The following is a 16,753-nucleotide window of genomic DNA, read 5'->3' as shown; positions in this document are numbered from 1 at the left end:
GCTGGATGAACAGGACGACCCCGTGGAGGGCTGGATGAACAGTAGACGGTGGAGGGGTGTTCGTGGAAGGGTGGTAGAACAGTAGCCGGTGGAGTAGCGCGCGGTGGAGGCTGGATGAACAGGAGAACGTGGAGGCTGGAGGAGGTCGACGGTCGAGATGAACAGTATCCCGTCACTACTAGGGAAAAGCCTATACAAAGAAAGTTACTAGTAGCGAGGGTTAAAACCCCTCGCTACTGCTACTTACCAGCAGCGCATGTTTTTAAACCTCACTACTACTAAGTTGATAGCAGTAGCGCGGGTTTTTAACCCTCGCTACTACTAAGCGGTCTCTACCGTGCCCCCCGGGACATGCCATAGTAGTAGCGCGGGTTTTTAAAACCTCGCTACTACTAAGTTTGATAGCAGTAGCGTTGGTTTTTAGCCCTCGCTACTACTAAGTGGTGCCATAGTAGTAGCGAGGGGGTAAAAAACCGTGCTACTACTAAAGGTCCCATTTTCAAACTCTACCCCCCCTCCCCCCCCCCTGTGGATCGCCTTTTCAGTTTTAAAAAAATAAAAGAAAATGATGAAAATATCAAAAAAATAAAAGAAAATAAGTTTCCCATGTGATATCTGGTCTAGTTGTTAGGAAAATTTGCAAATATGAATTTCGACTTTATTTGCAAAATCTCTCGAGAATTTGTAAAAATGGGCATAACTTTTGCATACTAACTCGGATAGTTTCAAAATCCTCAAAAACCTAACAGAAAAAAGTTACGGGGCTTTTAAGATCTAGAGTGGGAAAAATCGAATTTTTTTCAAACTATGTGGTCAAACTGTGGTCAAACAATGGTCAAACTAATTATTCTAGAATGTTAGTGTTACTAAATAATTATTTTAGTTTTTTTGAATTTTGGTCAAATCTGGTCAAACTATGGCCAAACTGTGGCCAAACTGTGGTCAAACTAATTATTCAAGAAATATTAGTGTTACTAATTTTTTAGAACAATAGTTTCAAACTCAAATAGTGAAATGTGTGACTTCATGCTGAAGCTAAATTCCTGAGGTTAATAGGATTGACATCTTACTATTGTCAGGAAAACAACAAGTGCAGACTTGGAAACGAGGGAGAATAGAACCCGGAAGTTAAGCGTGCTCAGGCTGGAGTAGTGAGAGGATGGGTGACCATCCGGGAAGTTAGATGATTTGGAATGATGAGGGGTGATTAGAGATTAAATTGAGCAGCGATGAGGGGTGATTAGAGATTTGAGGTTAAAATAATTCAGAAATTTGAAAATTAGGGAAAAATCGAAATATTTTTTTGAAAAAATTCAAAAAAAACCCGCGCTGGTAGTAGTAGCGCGGGTTTTTACCCACGCTACTACTAAAGGACGTAGTAGTAGCGCGGGTGGCACCCGCGCTACTGCTATAAGTTAGCTATAGTGCCTTATTAGTAGCGCCGGCACCCGCGCTGCTAATAGGCCCAAAACCCGCGCTGCTGCTAGGCTTTTCCCTAGTAGTGCGTGGAGTCCCATTTTGCGGTACGCCATACCTCTCCCGATGAACAGGACCCCCGTTTCGACCGTAGCGCTCCAACACAAGTCCGTTTCGTCCGTTTTGCGGTACGCCACACCCCTCCCGATCAACAGGACCCCCATTTCGACCGTAGGAGGTCCGTTTCCTCCGTTTTGCGGTACGCCGGACCCCTCCCAATCAGCAGGACCCCCATTTCGACCATAGGAGGTCCGTTTCCTCCGTTTTGCGGTAAGCCAGACCCCTCACGATGAACAGGATCCCGTTTAGAATGTGGCCGGTCGAACACAAGGCCGTTTCCTTCGTTCTGCGGTACACCAGGCCTCATTTCCATCGCCTGTTCCATCCAAGCCCTCCCGATGAACACGACGATGCATTCCGTTCCGACCCAGTCAGTTGGCTCCCACGCGTTCCGTTGCCTCCCGATGAACACGACGCATTCCGTTGCCTCCCCATGAACACGGCGCATTCCGTTGCCTCCCCATGAACACGACGACGACACTGTTTCTCCGTTCTGACCCAGCCATGTACACGAGCCCTAGCCATACGTATGCGCGAGTAGGCGTTTGAGACCCCGCCCGTATGTACACATACGTGGCCGTATTTTATTTCTTGCACACTGGCCGCTGTACGTACGTGTACATGCTACGTGCGCGCCTCTACTACGACACATACGCACCTCTACTACGACATGTGCGCGCCTCTACATCGACCAGTATATATGTACGTACATGTTCGCGACCAGAATGACAACGGTACGTATGCTTCGACTAGGTGGGTCCCAAATTTCAGGCACTTCCTTGCGTACGAAAATGTAGCTGGTGGGTCCCAGCAGTCAGGGGGGGCACTTCCTTGCGTGGGAAGATGTAGCTGGTGGGTCCCAGCAGTCAGGGGGGCGAATCGTTTTTTTGCCCGCACGCACTTCCTTGCGTGCGAAGATGTAGCTGGTGGGTCCCAGCAGTCAGGGGAAAACGTTTTTTTCGTGAAATACGATGGTGGGTCCCTGCTGTCAGGTGGAGGAATCATTATATTCCGTGTAATAAGGAGGCACTTCCTTGCTGCGGCCATGGACCTAGCTGTCAACCTCTCCAAGTACAGTCCACGTCCGATGAAAGTCGTTCCTTGACCACGTTGACCACGCTGCGCCGAGAGCACCACGGCGGTGGATGACGGCGAGGCCTAGGAAGGGGACGACTATGAGCTAGGGAAGACACGACAGTGGAAGCACGCGCGGAGAGGAGTACGAGGGTTCACTGGTTCGGCGGCGGTGTAAGGCTGCCGTCGGCGCAGGGCCTGGCCAGCGGTGGGAATAGTAGGGGGCGGTGAGGCCTCCGCGGCAGCACAGCCGACCACGGGAGGCGGGAGCATGAGGCATGACCGGCGCTACTTTGGCTGGCTGGAGCAAGAAGACCAGAGGTTGAAGAAGCACTACGGCCGTTGGATGGACATCGTACGGTCACTTGAGCTAGAATCGTTCATATTGACTAAAGTTGACAAAGGCCCCCGTGATACGTATCCAACGTATCTATAATTTGAGATTGTTCCATGCTATTATATTACCCCTTTTGGATGTTTATGGGCTTTATTTTACAAATTTATATCATTTTTGGGACTAACCTACTAACCGGAGGCCCAACCCGTGTTGCTGTTCTTTTGCCTATTTCAGTATTTCGAAGAATAGGAATATCAAACGCAGTCCAAACGGAATGAAACCTTCGGGGGCGTGATTTTTTAGAACGGACGTGATCCAGAGGACATTGAGTGCAAGTCAAAAAGCAACCGAAGCTTCCACGAGATAGGAGGGCGCCCCCCATATAGGGCGTGCCCCCTATTTCGTGGGCCCCTCGGGAGTCCACCGACGTACTTCTTCCTCCTATATAAGCCTACGTACCCCAAAAACATCCAGGGAGCAGACGAAACACAATTTCCACCACCGTAACCATCTGTATCCGCGAGATCCCATCTTGGAGCCTTCGCTGGCGTTCTGCCGGAGGGGGAATCGACCATGGAGGGCTTCTACATCAAAATCATAGTCCTTCCGATGAGTTGTGAGTAGTTTACCACAGACCTACGGGTCCATAGTTATTAGCTAGATGGCTTCTTCTCTCTTTTTGGATCTCAATACAATGTTCTCCCCCTCTCTTGTGGAGATCTATTCGATGTAAACTCTTTTTGGTGTGTTTGTCGAGATCCGATGAATTGTGGGTTTATGATCAAGTTTATCTATGAATAATATTTGAATCTTCTCTGAATTCTTTTATGTATGATTGAGTTATCTTTGCAAGTCTCTTCGAATTATCAGTTTGGTTTGGCCTACTAGATTGATCTTTCTTGCCATGGGAGAAGTACTTAGCTTTGGGTTCAATCTTGCGGTGTCCTTACCCAGTGACAGAAAGGGTTGCAAGGCACGTATTGTATTGTTGCCATCGAGGATAAAAAGATGGGGTCTATATCATATTTCTTGAGTTTATCCCTCTACATCATGTCATCTTGCTTATTGCGTTAACTCTATTCTTATGAACTTAATACTCTAGATGTAGGCAGGAGTCGGTCTACTTGTCACAGACGTGATGCCTATATACATGATCATGCCTAGATAATCTCATAATTATTCTCTTTTCTATCAATTGCTAGACGTGAAGCCACTAGTGAAACCTATGGCCCCCGGGTCTATCTCTTATCATATTTGCTTCCAATCTACTTTTATTTACATCTTTACTTTTTGCATCTATATTATAAAATACCAAAAATATACTTATCTTATCATACTATCTCTATTCGATCTCACTTTCGCAAGTGGCCGTGATGGGATTGACAACCCCTTTATTACGTTGGTTGTGAGTTCTTTGTTTGTTTGTGTAGGTGCATGGGACTTTTGAGGAGCCTCCTACTGGATTGATACCTTGGTTCTCAAAAACTGAGGGAAATACTTACGCTACTATTGCTGCATCACCCTTTCCTCTTCAAGGAAAACTCAAGACGTAGCAAGAAGGATTTCTGGCGCCATTGCCGGGGAGGTCTTCGCTCAAGTCAAGACATACCAAGTACCCATCACAAACTCATCTCCCTCGCATTTACATTATTTTCCATTTGCCTCTCATTTTCCTCTCCCCCACTTCACCCTTGCCGTTTTATTTGCCCTCTCTTTCCCAATCTCCTCCTCTCTTTTCCCTTGCCTTTGTCTGTTTGCTTGTGTGTTGGATTACTTGTTGCCATGGCGCAAGATAATACCAAATTGTGTGATTTCTCGAATACCAATAATAATGATTTCCTTAGTACTCTGATTGTTCCTCTTAATGATGTTGAGTCTTGTGAAATCAATACTGCTTTGCTGAATCTTGTTATGAAAGATCAATTCGCCGACCTTACTAGTGAAGATGTCGCTACTCATCTAAATAACTTTGTTGATTTGTGTGATATTCAAAAGAAGAAAGATAGGGATAACAATATTGTCAAATTGAAGTTATTTCTGTTTTCACTTAGAGATCGTGCTAAAGTTTGGTTTTTGTCTTTGCCTAAAAATAGTATTGATTCTTGGAACAAGTGCAAAGATGCTTTCATCTCTAAGTATTTTCCTCCCGCTAAGATCATCACTCTTAGGAACGATATTATGAAGTTCAACTTGATCATGAGCATGTTGCCCAATCTTGGGAAAGAATGAAATTGATGCTTCGTAATTGCTCTACTCATGGTCTGAATTTATGGATGATCATACAAAAATTTTATGCCGGTTTGAACTTTGCTTCTAGAAATCTCTTAGATTCGGCTGCGGGAGGCACGTTTATGGAAATCACGTTAGGAGATGCCACAAAACTTCTTGATAATATTATGGCTAATTATTCTCAATGGCACACCAAAAGATCTTCTAGTAAAAAGGTGCATGCTATAGAAGAAATCAATGTTTTGAGTGGAAAGATGGATGAACTTATGAAATTGTTTGCTACTAAAAATACTCCTCTTGATCCCAATGATATGCCTTTGTATTCCTTGATTGAGAATATAATGAATCTATGGATGTGAATTTTGTTGGTAGGAATAGTTTTGGAAATAATGCTTATAAAGGAAACATTAATGCTAGATCGTTCCCTAGTAATTCCTCTAATAATTATGGAAATTCCTACAATAATTCTTATGGTAATTTTAATAAGATGCCCTCTTATTTTGAGAATAGTGTGAAAGAATCTATGATTTCTCAAAAGAATTTTAATGCTTTGCTTGAAGAAAAATTGCTCAAAGTTGATGATTTGGCTAGGAACGTTGATAGACTTTCGATTGATGTTGATTCTCTTAAAATTAGATCTTCTCCTCCTAAGCATGATATCAATGAGTCTCTCAAAGTAATGAGAATTTCCATTGATGAGTGCAAGGAAAGAACCACTAGATTGCGTGCTAAGAATAATTGGTTTGTAAAGGCGTGTTCTTCTAGTTTCCATGAAAATAATGATGAGGATCTTAAAGTTATTGATGCGTATCCTATTAGATCTATGTTTTGCAATATAAATCTTGATAATTATGGGACTGATGATGAGTCAACTTTGCCTAGAAGGCGTCCCAAGAATTCGGAGTTTTTAGATCTTGATGCTAAATTTGGTAAAAGTGGGATTGGAGAGGTCACAACTTTAAATAGTATTGAACCCACTATCTCGGATTTCAAGGATTTTGATTATGATAATTGTTCTTTAGAAGGTTGTATTTCCTTGTTGCAATCCGTTGTTAATTCTCCTCATGCTTATAGTCAAAATAAAGCTTTTACCAAACATATTGTTGATGCCTTGATGCGATGAAAAACTTAATTTGGAAGTTTCTATACCTAGAAAACTTAACGATGAGTGGGAACCTACTATAAAGATTAGAATTAAATATCATGAGTGTTTTGCTTTGTGTGATTTGGGTGCTAGTGTTTCCACGATTCCGAAAACTTTATGTGATATTCTCGGTTTCCATGATCTTGATGATTGCTCTTTAAATTTGCACCTTGCAGATTCCACCATTAAAAAACCTATGAGAAGGATCAATGATGTTCTTATTGTTGCAAATATAAATTTGGTGCCCGTATATTTTATCGTTCTTGATATAGATTGCAATCTTTCTTGCCCTATTATTTTTGGTAGACCTTTTCTTAGAACGATTGGTGCGATTATTGATATGAAGGAAGGGAGTATTAGATTCCAATTTACATTAAAGAAAGGCATGGAGCACTTTCCAAGAAAGAAAGTCAAATTACCTTATGAATCTATCATGTGTGCTACTTATGAATTTAGTGCCAAAGATGTCACTACTTAGATCTATCTTCGCTTTTATGCCTAGCTATGGGCGTTAAACGATAGCGCTAGTTGGGAGGCAACCCAATTTTCTTTATGTTTTTTTGTTTTTGCTCCTGTTTAGTAATAAATCTTGCATATAATTTCTGTTTAGATGTGTTTTTATCTTTTAATTAGTGTTTGTGCCAAGTAGAACCTATAGGATAAACTATGATGATAGTTGATTTGATTCTGCTGAAAAACAGAAACTTTGCGCTCACGAGAAAAAAATCAATAAATCACAGAAACATGCTTTTGCATTGATTCTTTTTTCTTCTGATCAATATTAGAATTTTCCAGTACGTACCATTTTGGTAGGATTTTTAGAGTTCCAGAAGTTTGCGTTAGTTACATATTGCTACAGACTGTTCTGTTTTTGACAGATTCTGTTTTTCGTGTGTTGTTTGCTTATTTTGATGCATCTATGGCTAGTAAAATAGTTTATAAACCATAGAGAACCTGCAATACAGTAGGTTTAACACCAAAATAAATAAAGAATGAGTTCATTACAGTACCTTATGTGGTGGTTTAGTTTTCTTTCACTAACGGAGCTTATAAGATTTCCTGTTGAGTTTTGTGTTGTGAAGTTTTCAAGTTTTGGGTAAAGCTTTTATGGACTATTGGATAAGGAGTGGCAAGCGCCTAAGCTTGGAGATGCCCGTGGAACCCCAAGATATTCAAAGATAGCCAAAAGCCTAAGCTTGGGGATTCCCCGGAAAGGCATCCCCTCTTTCGTCTTTGTTCATTGGTAACTTTACTTGGAGCTATATTTTTTTCGCCACATGATATGTGTTTTGCTTGGAGCGTCGTGTATTATATTAGTCTTTGCTTCTTAGTTTACCACAATCATCCTTGCTGTACACACCTTTTTGTAGAAGCCTATTTGATTAGAATTTTCTAGAATACTCTATGTGCTTCACTTATATCTTTTGAGCTTGATAGATTTTTGCTCTAGTGCTTCACTTATATCTTTTAGAGCACGATGGTGTATTAATTTTGAAAAAATTGCTAGTCTCTCATGATTCACTTATATTATTTTGAGAGTCTTTTAGAACAGCATGGTATTTGCTATGGTTAAAAAGTTGGTCCTAGAATGATGAACATCCAAGTTGGGTATAATAAAAACTATCATAGAAAAAGAATTGGATGCTATGATCAATATGATGTTTGATAATTGTTTTGAGATATGGAGGTAGTGATATTAGAGTCATGATAGTTGAGGTGATTATGAAAAATACTTGTGTTAAAGGTTGTGATTCCCGTAGCATGCACGTATGGTGAACCGCTTTGTGATGAAGTTGGAGCACAATTTTATTTATTGAGTGTCTTCCTTATTAGTGGCGGTCGGGGACGAGTGATGGTCTTTTCCTACCAATCTATCCCGCTAGGAGCATGCGCGTAGTGCTTTGGTTTTTGATGACTTCTAGATTTTTGCAACAAGTACATGAGTTCTTTTGACTAATGTTGAGTCCATGGATTATACGCACCTCATCCTTCCATTATTGCTAGCCTCTCTTGTTCCACGCAACTTTCACCGGTACCATACACCCACCATATACCTTCCTGAAAAAAGCCACCATACCTACCTATTATGGCATTTTCATAGCCATTCCAAGATATATTGCCATACAACTTTCCACCGCTCCGTTCATATGACACGCATTACTTTTGTCATATTGCTCTTTGCATGATCATGTAGTTGACATCGTATTTGTGCCAAGGCCACTATCATAATTTCCATACATGTCACTCTTGATTCATTGCATATCCCGGTACACCGCCGGAGGCATTCATATAGAGTCATATCTTGTTCCAGCTTTGAGTTGTAATTCTTGAGTTGTAAATCCATAAAAGTGTGATGATCTTCATTATTAGAGCATTGTCCTAGTGAGGAAAGGATGATGAAGACTATGATTCCCCCACAAGTCTGGATGAGACTTCGGACTTGACAAAAAGAAAAAAAAGGAAAAAAAGGAAGGCCAAAAAGAAAAGAAAAAAGAAGGCCAAAGAAAAAAAGAGGAACAAAATAAAATGAGAGAAAAAGAGAGAAGGGACAATGCTACTATCTGTTTTTCAACACATGTGCTTCAAAGTAGCACCATGATCTTCATTATAGAGAGTCTCCTATGTTGTCACTTTCATATACTAGTGGGAATTTTTCATTATAGAACTTGGCTTGTATATTCCAATGATGGGCTTCCTCAAAAGTGCCCTAGGTCTTCGTGAGCAAGCAAGTTGGATGCACACCCACTTAGTTTTTTTTGTTGCACTTTCATATATTTATAGCTCTAGTGCATCCGTTGCATGGCAATCCCTACTCACTCACATTGATATCTATTAATGGGCATCTCCATAGCCCGTTGATACGCCTAGTTGATGTGAGACTATCTTCTCCTTTTTTGTCTTCTCCACAACCACCATTCTATTCCACATATAGTGCTATGTCCATGGCACACGCTCATGTATTGCGTGAAAGTTGAAAGAGTTTGAGATTATTAATGTATGAAACATTTGCTTGGCTTGTCATTGGGGTTGTTGATACGTCTCCGTTGTATATATAATTTTTTATTGTTCCATGCCAATATTCAACAATTTTCATATACTTTTGGCAACTTTTTATATTATTTTTGGGACTAACATATTGATCCAGTGCTCAGTGCCAGTTCCTGTCTGTTGCATGTTTTATGTTTCGCAGAAAACCAATATCAAACGGAATCCAAACGGGAGAAAAACGGACAGAGAATTATTTTGGAATATTTGGGATTTTCCGGAGGAAGAATCAACGCGAAACAGTGTCTGAGGTGGCCACCAGACAGGAGGGTGCGCCCACCCCCTGGGCGCGCCCTAGACTCTCGTCGGCCACCCGTAAGGCGGTTGATGCTCTTCTTTTGCCGCAAGAAATCTAATTTTACTAGAAAAATCTAGGCGAAAGATTCACCCCAATCGAAGTTACGGATCTCCAAATATAAAGGAAACGATGAAGGGGAAGAAACAGAGAGATAGATCCAATCTCGGAGGGGCTCTCGCCCCTCCCAAGCCATGGGAGCCAAGGACCAGAGGGGAAACCCTTATCCCATCTAGGGAGGAGGTCAAGGAAGAAGAAGAAGAAGGGGGCCTCTCTCCCCCTTGCTTCCGGTGGCGCCGGAGCGCTGCCGGGGGCCATCATCATCACCGCGATCTTCACCAACACCTCCGTCATCTTCACCAACGTCTTCATCACCTTCCCCCTTCTATATCCAGCGGTCCACTCTCCCACATCCCGCTGTACCCTCTACTTGAACATGGTGCTTTATGCTTCATATTATTTTCCAATGATGTGTTGCCATCCTATGATGTGTGAGTAGATTTCTATTGTCCTATTGGTGATTGATGAATTGCTATGATTGGTTTGACTTGCATGTTTTATTATTGGTGCTGTCCTATGGTGCCCTCCGTGTCGCGCAAGCATGAGGGATTCCCGCTGTAGGGTATTGCAATGCATTCATGATTCGCTTATAGTGGGTTTCGTGAGTGACTGAAACACAAACCCGAGTAAGGGGATTGTTGCGTATGGGATAAAGGGGACTTGATACTTTAATGCTATGGTTGGGTTTTACCTTAATGAATCTTTAGTATTTGCGGATGCTTGCTAGAGTTCCAATCATAAGTGCATATGATCCAAGTAGAGAAAGTATGTTAGCTTATGCTTCTCCCTCAAATAGAATTGCAATAGTGATTACCGGTCTAGTAACATAGTCAATTGCTTAGGGACAACTTCATAACTCCTATCACCACTTTTCTACACTCTCTATATTTACTTTATTGTTTATTTATCTAAACAACCCCTACTTTTTATTTACGTGTTCTTTATTATCTTTCAAACCTATCCTATCACACCTACAAAGTATTTCTAGTTTCATACTTGTTCTAGGTAAAGCGAACACCAAGCATGCGTACAGTTGTATCGGTGGTTGATAGAACTTGAGGGAATATTTATTCTACCTTTAGCTCCTCGTTGGGTTAGACACTCTTACTTATCGAAATTTTTTGCCATCCCCTACACTTGTGGGTTATCAAGACCTTTTTCTGGCGCCGTTGCCGGGGAGTCATAGCGTGGGGTGAATATTCTCGTGTGTGCTTGTTTGCTTTATTTGATGTTCTTAGTTGTTCTCTATCTTTAATTATGGATATGGAACACAAAATACCAAAAAATTAGGTGTACTTGCTACTCATGTAGATGGGGTAACTCCTAAAACCCCCGATTCTCATTATGTGAAAGATATTATGTACTACTTTGATAATCCTGAGAAAACCCCATTCAACTTTATAATGGGAGACACGTTGGATCAACGTGAATACTTTAGGGATTATCGGTTGACACAAAAAGGGAATCTATTATGGGACCAATTTATTATGTTGTGTTGGTATGCCCGGGATCTATGCTTGAGATATGATATTACTTGTTGCACTAGGATGAAGGCTCCACACCTTCCCTTTTCATGCAAATTTAATGATAATGAAACCTTAGCTTCTGATGCTAATGGTAGATATGATTACTATGATGTGGAACAAATAGAAGAATTTTTTGCTTTTAAGGCTGCTTATGAAATTGAATCTTTGTTTGAAAAGTATGAAGCTTTTGATGATGATGGTGTTTAGAGGCCTGAAAATCTTGCTATACTTAGATATTTCTATGAAAATTATGAATACAATTACTATATTAATGCTTTTATGAAGAAAGTGTCTACTGTCCAAGAAGAGACTAATATTTTGCAGGAAGCTATGGAAGAAGAAATTGATGAAACTATGAGCTCATTGGATGAAAAAGATGATGAGGAGAGCGAAGAACAAAAGGAGGAAGAGCGGACTGATCACCCGTGCCCACCTTCTAATGAGAGTAACTCTTCAACTCATACATTGTTTAATTCCCCTTCGTGCTTACCGAAGGATGATTGCTATGACGATTGCTATGATCCCTTGAATTTGTTTGAAATATCCCTTTTTGATGATGCTTGCTATGCTTGTGGCCAAGATGCCAATATGAATTATGCTTATGGAGATGAACTTGCTATAGTTCCTTATGTTAAACATGAAATTGTTGCTGTTGCACCCATGCATGATAGTCCTATTATCTTTTTGAATTCTCCCAACTACACTATGTCGGAGAAGTTTGTACTTATTAAGGATTATATTGATGGGTTGCCTTTTACCGTTGCACATGACAATTTTGATGAATGTAATATGCATGTGCTTGCTGCTCCTACTTGCAATTATTATGAGAGAGGAACTTTATCTCCACCTCTGTATGTTTCCAATACGATAGAATTGCAAGAAACTGCTTATACTATGCATTGGCCTTTACTATGTGCACATGAATTGTTCTTTCATGACATGCCGATGCATAGGAAGAGAGTTAGACTTCGTTGTTTCATGATATATGTTTCTTTCTTCTCACTACTAAATTACAAATCATTGTTAATTAAAATTGGCTTTGATATACCTTGGGATCCGGGTGGATCCATTACTTGAGCACCATATGCCTAGCTTAATGGCTTTAAAGAAAGCGCTGCCAGAGAGACACCCGGAAGTTTTAGAGAGTCATTTATTTCTGTTGATTGCTTTTATATAGTTTAAAAACAAAAAAATAAAGAGGGGAACCTAAAAACTTTTCAAAAAGGAAAGTGAAAGTAAGAAAGACAAGCATTGTTGAAGTGGGAGAGCTCCTTGAACTTTGTTCATGCTCACGGAAACTTTGTGAATCTTGATTACAGAAACTTTTCATCAAAAATAATTATTCCCTTGTACAATTCCATTGTATTAAAAAATAATGTGCCAAGGTTTGCCTTTAGGATGTTTACAATGCTTGTTGGTTTGTACGGTGCAGGACAGAAACTTTGGCTGTAGTGCGCGATTTTACATTTTTAGCTGGAACGTCAAATGGTTCTGATTCCTTTTGCACTGTCTTTCTGTACAACTTGTTTATGTTTGCTAATTTTGGTAGAAGTTTTGGGATACCAGAAGTATAGTGAATGTTCAGATTGCTATAGACTGTTCTGTTTTTGACAGATTCTGTTTTTGATGCATAGTTTGCTTGTTTTGACGAATCTATCAATTTATATTAGTGGATTAAGCCATGGAAAAGTTATATTACAGTAGTCACAATGAAAAAACAAAATATGAATTGGTTTGCAACAATACTTAGAGTGGTGATTTGCTTTATTATACTAACGGATCTTACCGAGTTTTCTGTTGAAGTTTTGTGTGGATGAACTGTCTAATCGAGGAGGTCTCGATATGAGAAAAAGGAAGAGAGGCAAGAGCTCAAGCTTGGGGATGCCCGAGGCACCCCAAGTAAATATTCAAGGAGACTCAAGAGTCTAAGTTTGGGGATGCCACGGAAGGCATCCCCTCTTTCTTCAACAAGTATCGGTATGTTTTCGTATTCGTTTCGTTTATGCATTATGTGCAAGTCTTGGAGCGTCTTTTCCATTTAGTTTTCACTTTTCTTTTTTGCTTCATGCTGGTATGAGATAGTCCTTGGATGATTTATAGAATGCTCACTACACTTCACTTAAATATTTTGAGTATGGCTTTTTAGAATGCTTCATGTGCTTCACTTATATCATTTGAAGTTTGGATTGCCTGTTTCTCTTCACATAGAAAACCGCCATTTATAGAATGCTCTTTTGCTTCACTTATATTTGTTAGAGAATGGGCATATATTTTGTAGAAAGAATTAAAGTCTCTTGCTTCACTTATATCTATTTAGAGAGATGACATGCATTGGTCATTCACATGGTTAGTCATAAAATCCTACATAAACTTGTAGATCGCTGAATATGATATGTTTGATTCCTTGCAATAGTTTTGCGATATAAAGATGGTGATATTAGAGTCATGCTAGTGGGTGGTTGTGGATTGTAGAGACACTTTTGTTGAGGTTTGCAAGTCCCGTAGCATGCACGTATGGTAACCGTTGTGTGACCAATTTGAAGCATGGGGTGTTTCTTTGAGTGTCTTCCTTATGAGTGGCAGTCGGGGACGAGCGATGGTCTTTTCCTACCAATCTATCCCCCTAGGGGCATGCGTAGTAGTACTTTTCTTCGAGGGCTAATAAACTTTTGCAATAAGTATATGATTTCTTTATGACTAATGTGAGTCCATGGATTATACACACTTTTACCTTTCCATCATTGGTAGCCTCTTCGGTACCGTGCATTGCCCTTTCTCACCTCGAGAGTTGGTGCAAACTTCGCCGGTGCATCAAAACCCCGTGATATGATACACTCTATCACACATAAGCCTCATTATATCTTCCTCAAAAGAGCCACCATACCTACCTATCATGGCATTTCCATAGCCATTCCGAGATATATTGCCATGTAACTTCCATCATCATCATATACATGACTTGAGCATTTATTTTCATATTGCTTTGCATGATTGTAAGATAGCTAGCATGATGTTTTCATGGCTTGTCCGTTTTTTGATTTCATTGCTACGCTAGATCATTGCACATCCCGGTACACTGCCGGAAGCATTCATATAGAGTCATATCTTTGTTCCAGTATCGAGTTGTAATATTGAGTTGTAAGTAAATAAAAGTATGATGATCATCATTATAGAGCATTGCCCCAAGAAAAAAAAAGAAAAAAAATAAAAAAAGGAAAGGCCAAAGAAGCCTAAATAAAAAAGGGGGCCAAAGAAGCCCACAGAACAAAAGAAAAAAGAAAAAAAAGAAGAAAAAAAAGAAAAAAAAGGGGCAATGCTACTATCCTTTTTCCACACTTGTGCTTCAAAGTAGCACCATGTTCTTCATATAGATTGTCTCCTATGTTGTCACTTTCATATACTAGTGGGAATTTTCATTATATAACTTGGCTTGTATATTCCAATGATGGGCATCCTCAAATGCCCTAGGTCTTCATGAGCAAGCAAGTTGGATGCACACCCACTTAGTTTCTTTTGTTGAGCTTTCATACATTTATAGCTCTTAGTGCATCTGTTGCATGGCAATCCCTACTCCTCACATTGACATCAATTGATGGGCATCTCCATAGCCCGTTGATTAGTCGCGTCGATGTGAGACTTTCTCCCTTTTTGTCTTCTCCACATAACCTCCATCATTATATTCTATTCCACCTATAGTTCTATATCCATGGCTTGCTCTCATGTATTGCGTGAGGGTTGAAAAAGCTGAAGCGCGTTAAAAAGTATGAACCAATTGCTTGGCTCATCATCGGGGTTGTGCATGATGGGAGCATTTTGTGTGACGAAAATGAAGCATGGCCAAACTATATGATTTTGTAGGGATAAGCTTGCTTTTGCCTTGTTGTTTTGAAAAGACATGATTGCTTTATTGGTACCCTCGAAGTATTATTGTTTTTTATGTCAAATGATAGACTATTGCCTTGAATCACTCGTGTCTTAATATTCATGCCATGATTAGACATATGATCAAGATTATGCTAGGTAGCATTCCACATCAAAAATTATCTTTTTTATCATTTACCTACTCGAGGACGAGCAGGAATTAAGCTTGGGGATGCTGATACGTCTCCGTCATATCTATAATATTTGATTGTTCCATGCCAATATTCTACAACTTTCATATACTTTTGGCAACTTTTTATATTATTTTTGGGACTAACATATTGATCCAGTGCCCAGTGCCAATTCCTGTCTGTTGCATGTTTTATGTTTCGCAGAAAACCAATATCAAACTAAATCGAAACGGGATAAAAACGGACGGAGAAATATTTTGGAATATTTGGGATTTTCTGGAGGAAGAATCAACGCGAAACAGTGTCGGAGGTGGCCACGAGACAGGGGGGCGCCCCCCTGGGCGCGCCCTGGACTCTCGTGGGCCACCCGTAAGGTGGTTGACGCTCTTCTTTTGCCGCAAGAAAGATAATTTTATGAGAAAAATCTGGGCGAAAGATTCACCCCAATCGAAGTTACGGATCTCCAGATATGAAGGAAACGGTGAAGGGGCAGAAACAGAGAACGCAGAAACAGAGAGATAGATCCAATCTCGGAGGGACTCTCGCCCCTCCCAAGTCATGGGAGCCAAGGACCAGAGGGGAAACACTTCTCCCATCTAGGGAGGAGGTCAAGGAAGAAGAAGAAGAAGGGGGCCTCTCTCCCCCTTGCTTCCGGTGGCGCCAGAGCGCTGTCGGGGGCCATCATCATCACCGCGATCTTCACCAACACCTCCGTCATCTTCACCAACATCTCCATCACCTTCCCCCTTCTATATCTAGCGGTCCACTCTCCCGCATCCCACTGTACCCTCTACTTGAACATGGTGCTTTATGCTTCATATTATTTTCCAATGATGTGTTGCCATCCTATGATGTGTGAGTAGATTTCTATTGTCCTATCGGTGATTGATGAATTGCTATGATTGGTTTGAGTTGCATGTTTTATTATTGATGCTGTCCTATGGTGCCCTCCGTGTCGCGCAAGCGTGAGGGATTCCTGCTGTAGGGTGTTGCAATGCGTTCATGATTCGCTTATAGTGGGTTGCGTGAGTGACTGAAACACAAACCCGAATAAGGGGATTGTTGCATATGGGATAAAGGGGGCTTGATACTTTAATGCTATGGTTGGGTTTTACCTTAATGAATCTTTAGTATTTGCAGATGCTTGCTAGAGTTCCAATCATAAGTGCATATGATCCAAGTATAGAAAGTATGTTAGCTTATGCCTCTCCCTCAAATAGAATTGCAATAGTGATTACCGGTCTAGTAACATAGTCAATTGCTTAGGGACAATTTCACAACTACTATCACCACTTTTCCATACTCGCTATATTTACTTTATTGTTTATTTATCTAAACAGCCCCTACTTTTTATTTATGTGTTCTTTATTATCTTGCAAACCTATCCTATCACACCTACAAAGTACTTCTAGTTCATACTTGTTCTAGGTAAAGCAAACGCCAAGCATGCGTAGA

Source organism: Triticum aestivum, chromosome 2B (genome assembly GCF_018294505.1).
Source record: "Triticum aestivum cultivar Chinese Spring chromosome 2B, IWGSC CS RefSeq v2.1, whole genome shotgun sequence".
Taxonomy (NCBI): domain Eukaryota; kingdom Viridiplantae; phylum Streptophyta; class Magnoliopsida; order Poales; family Poaceae; genus Triticum; species Triticum aestivum.
This window is presented reverse-complemented; position numbering follows the sequence as displayed.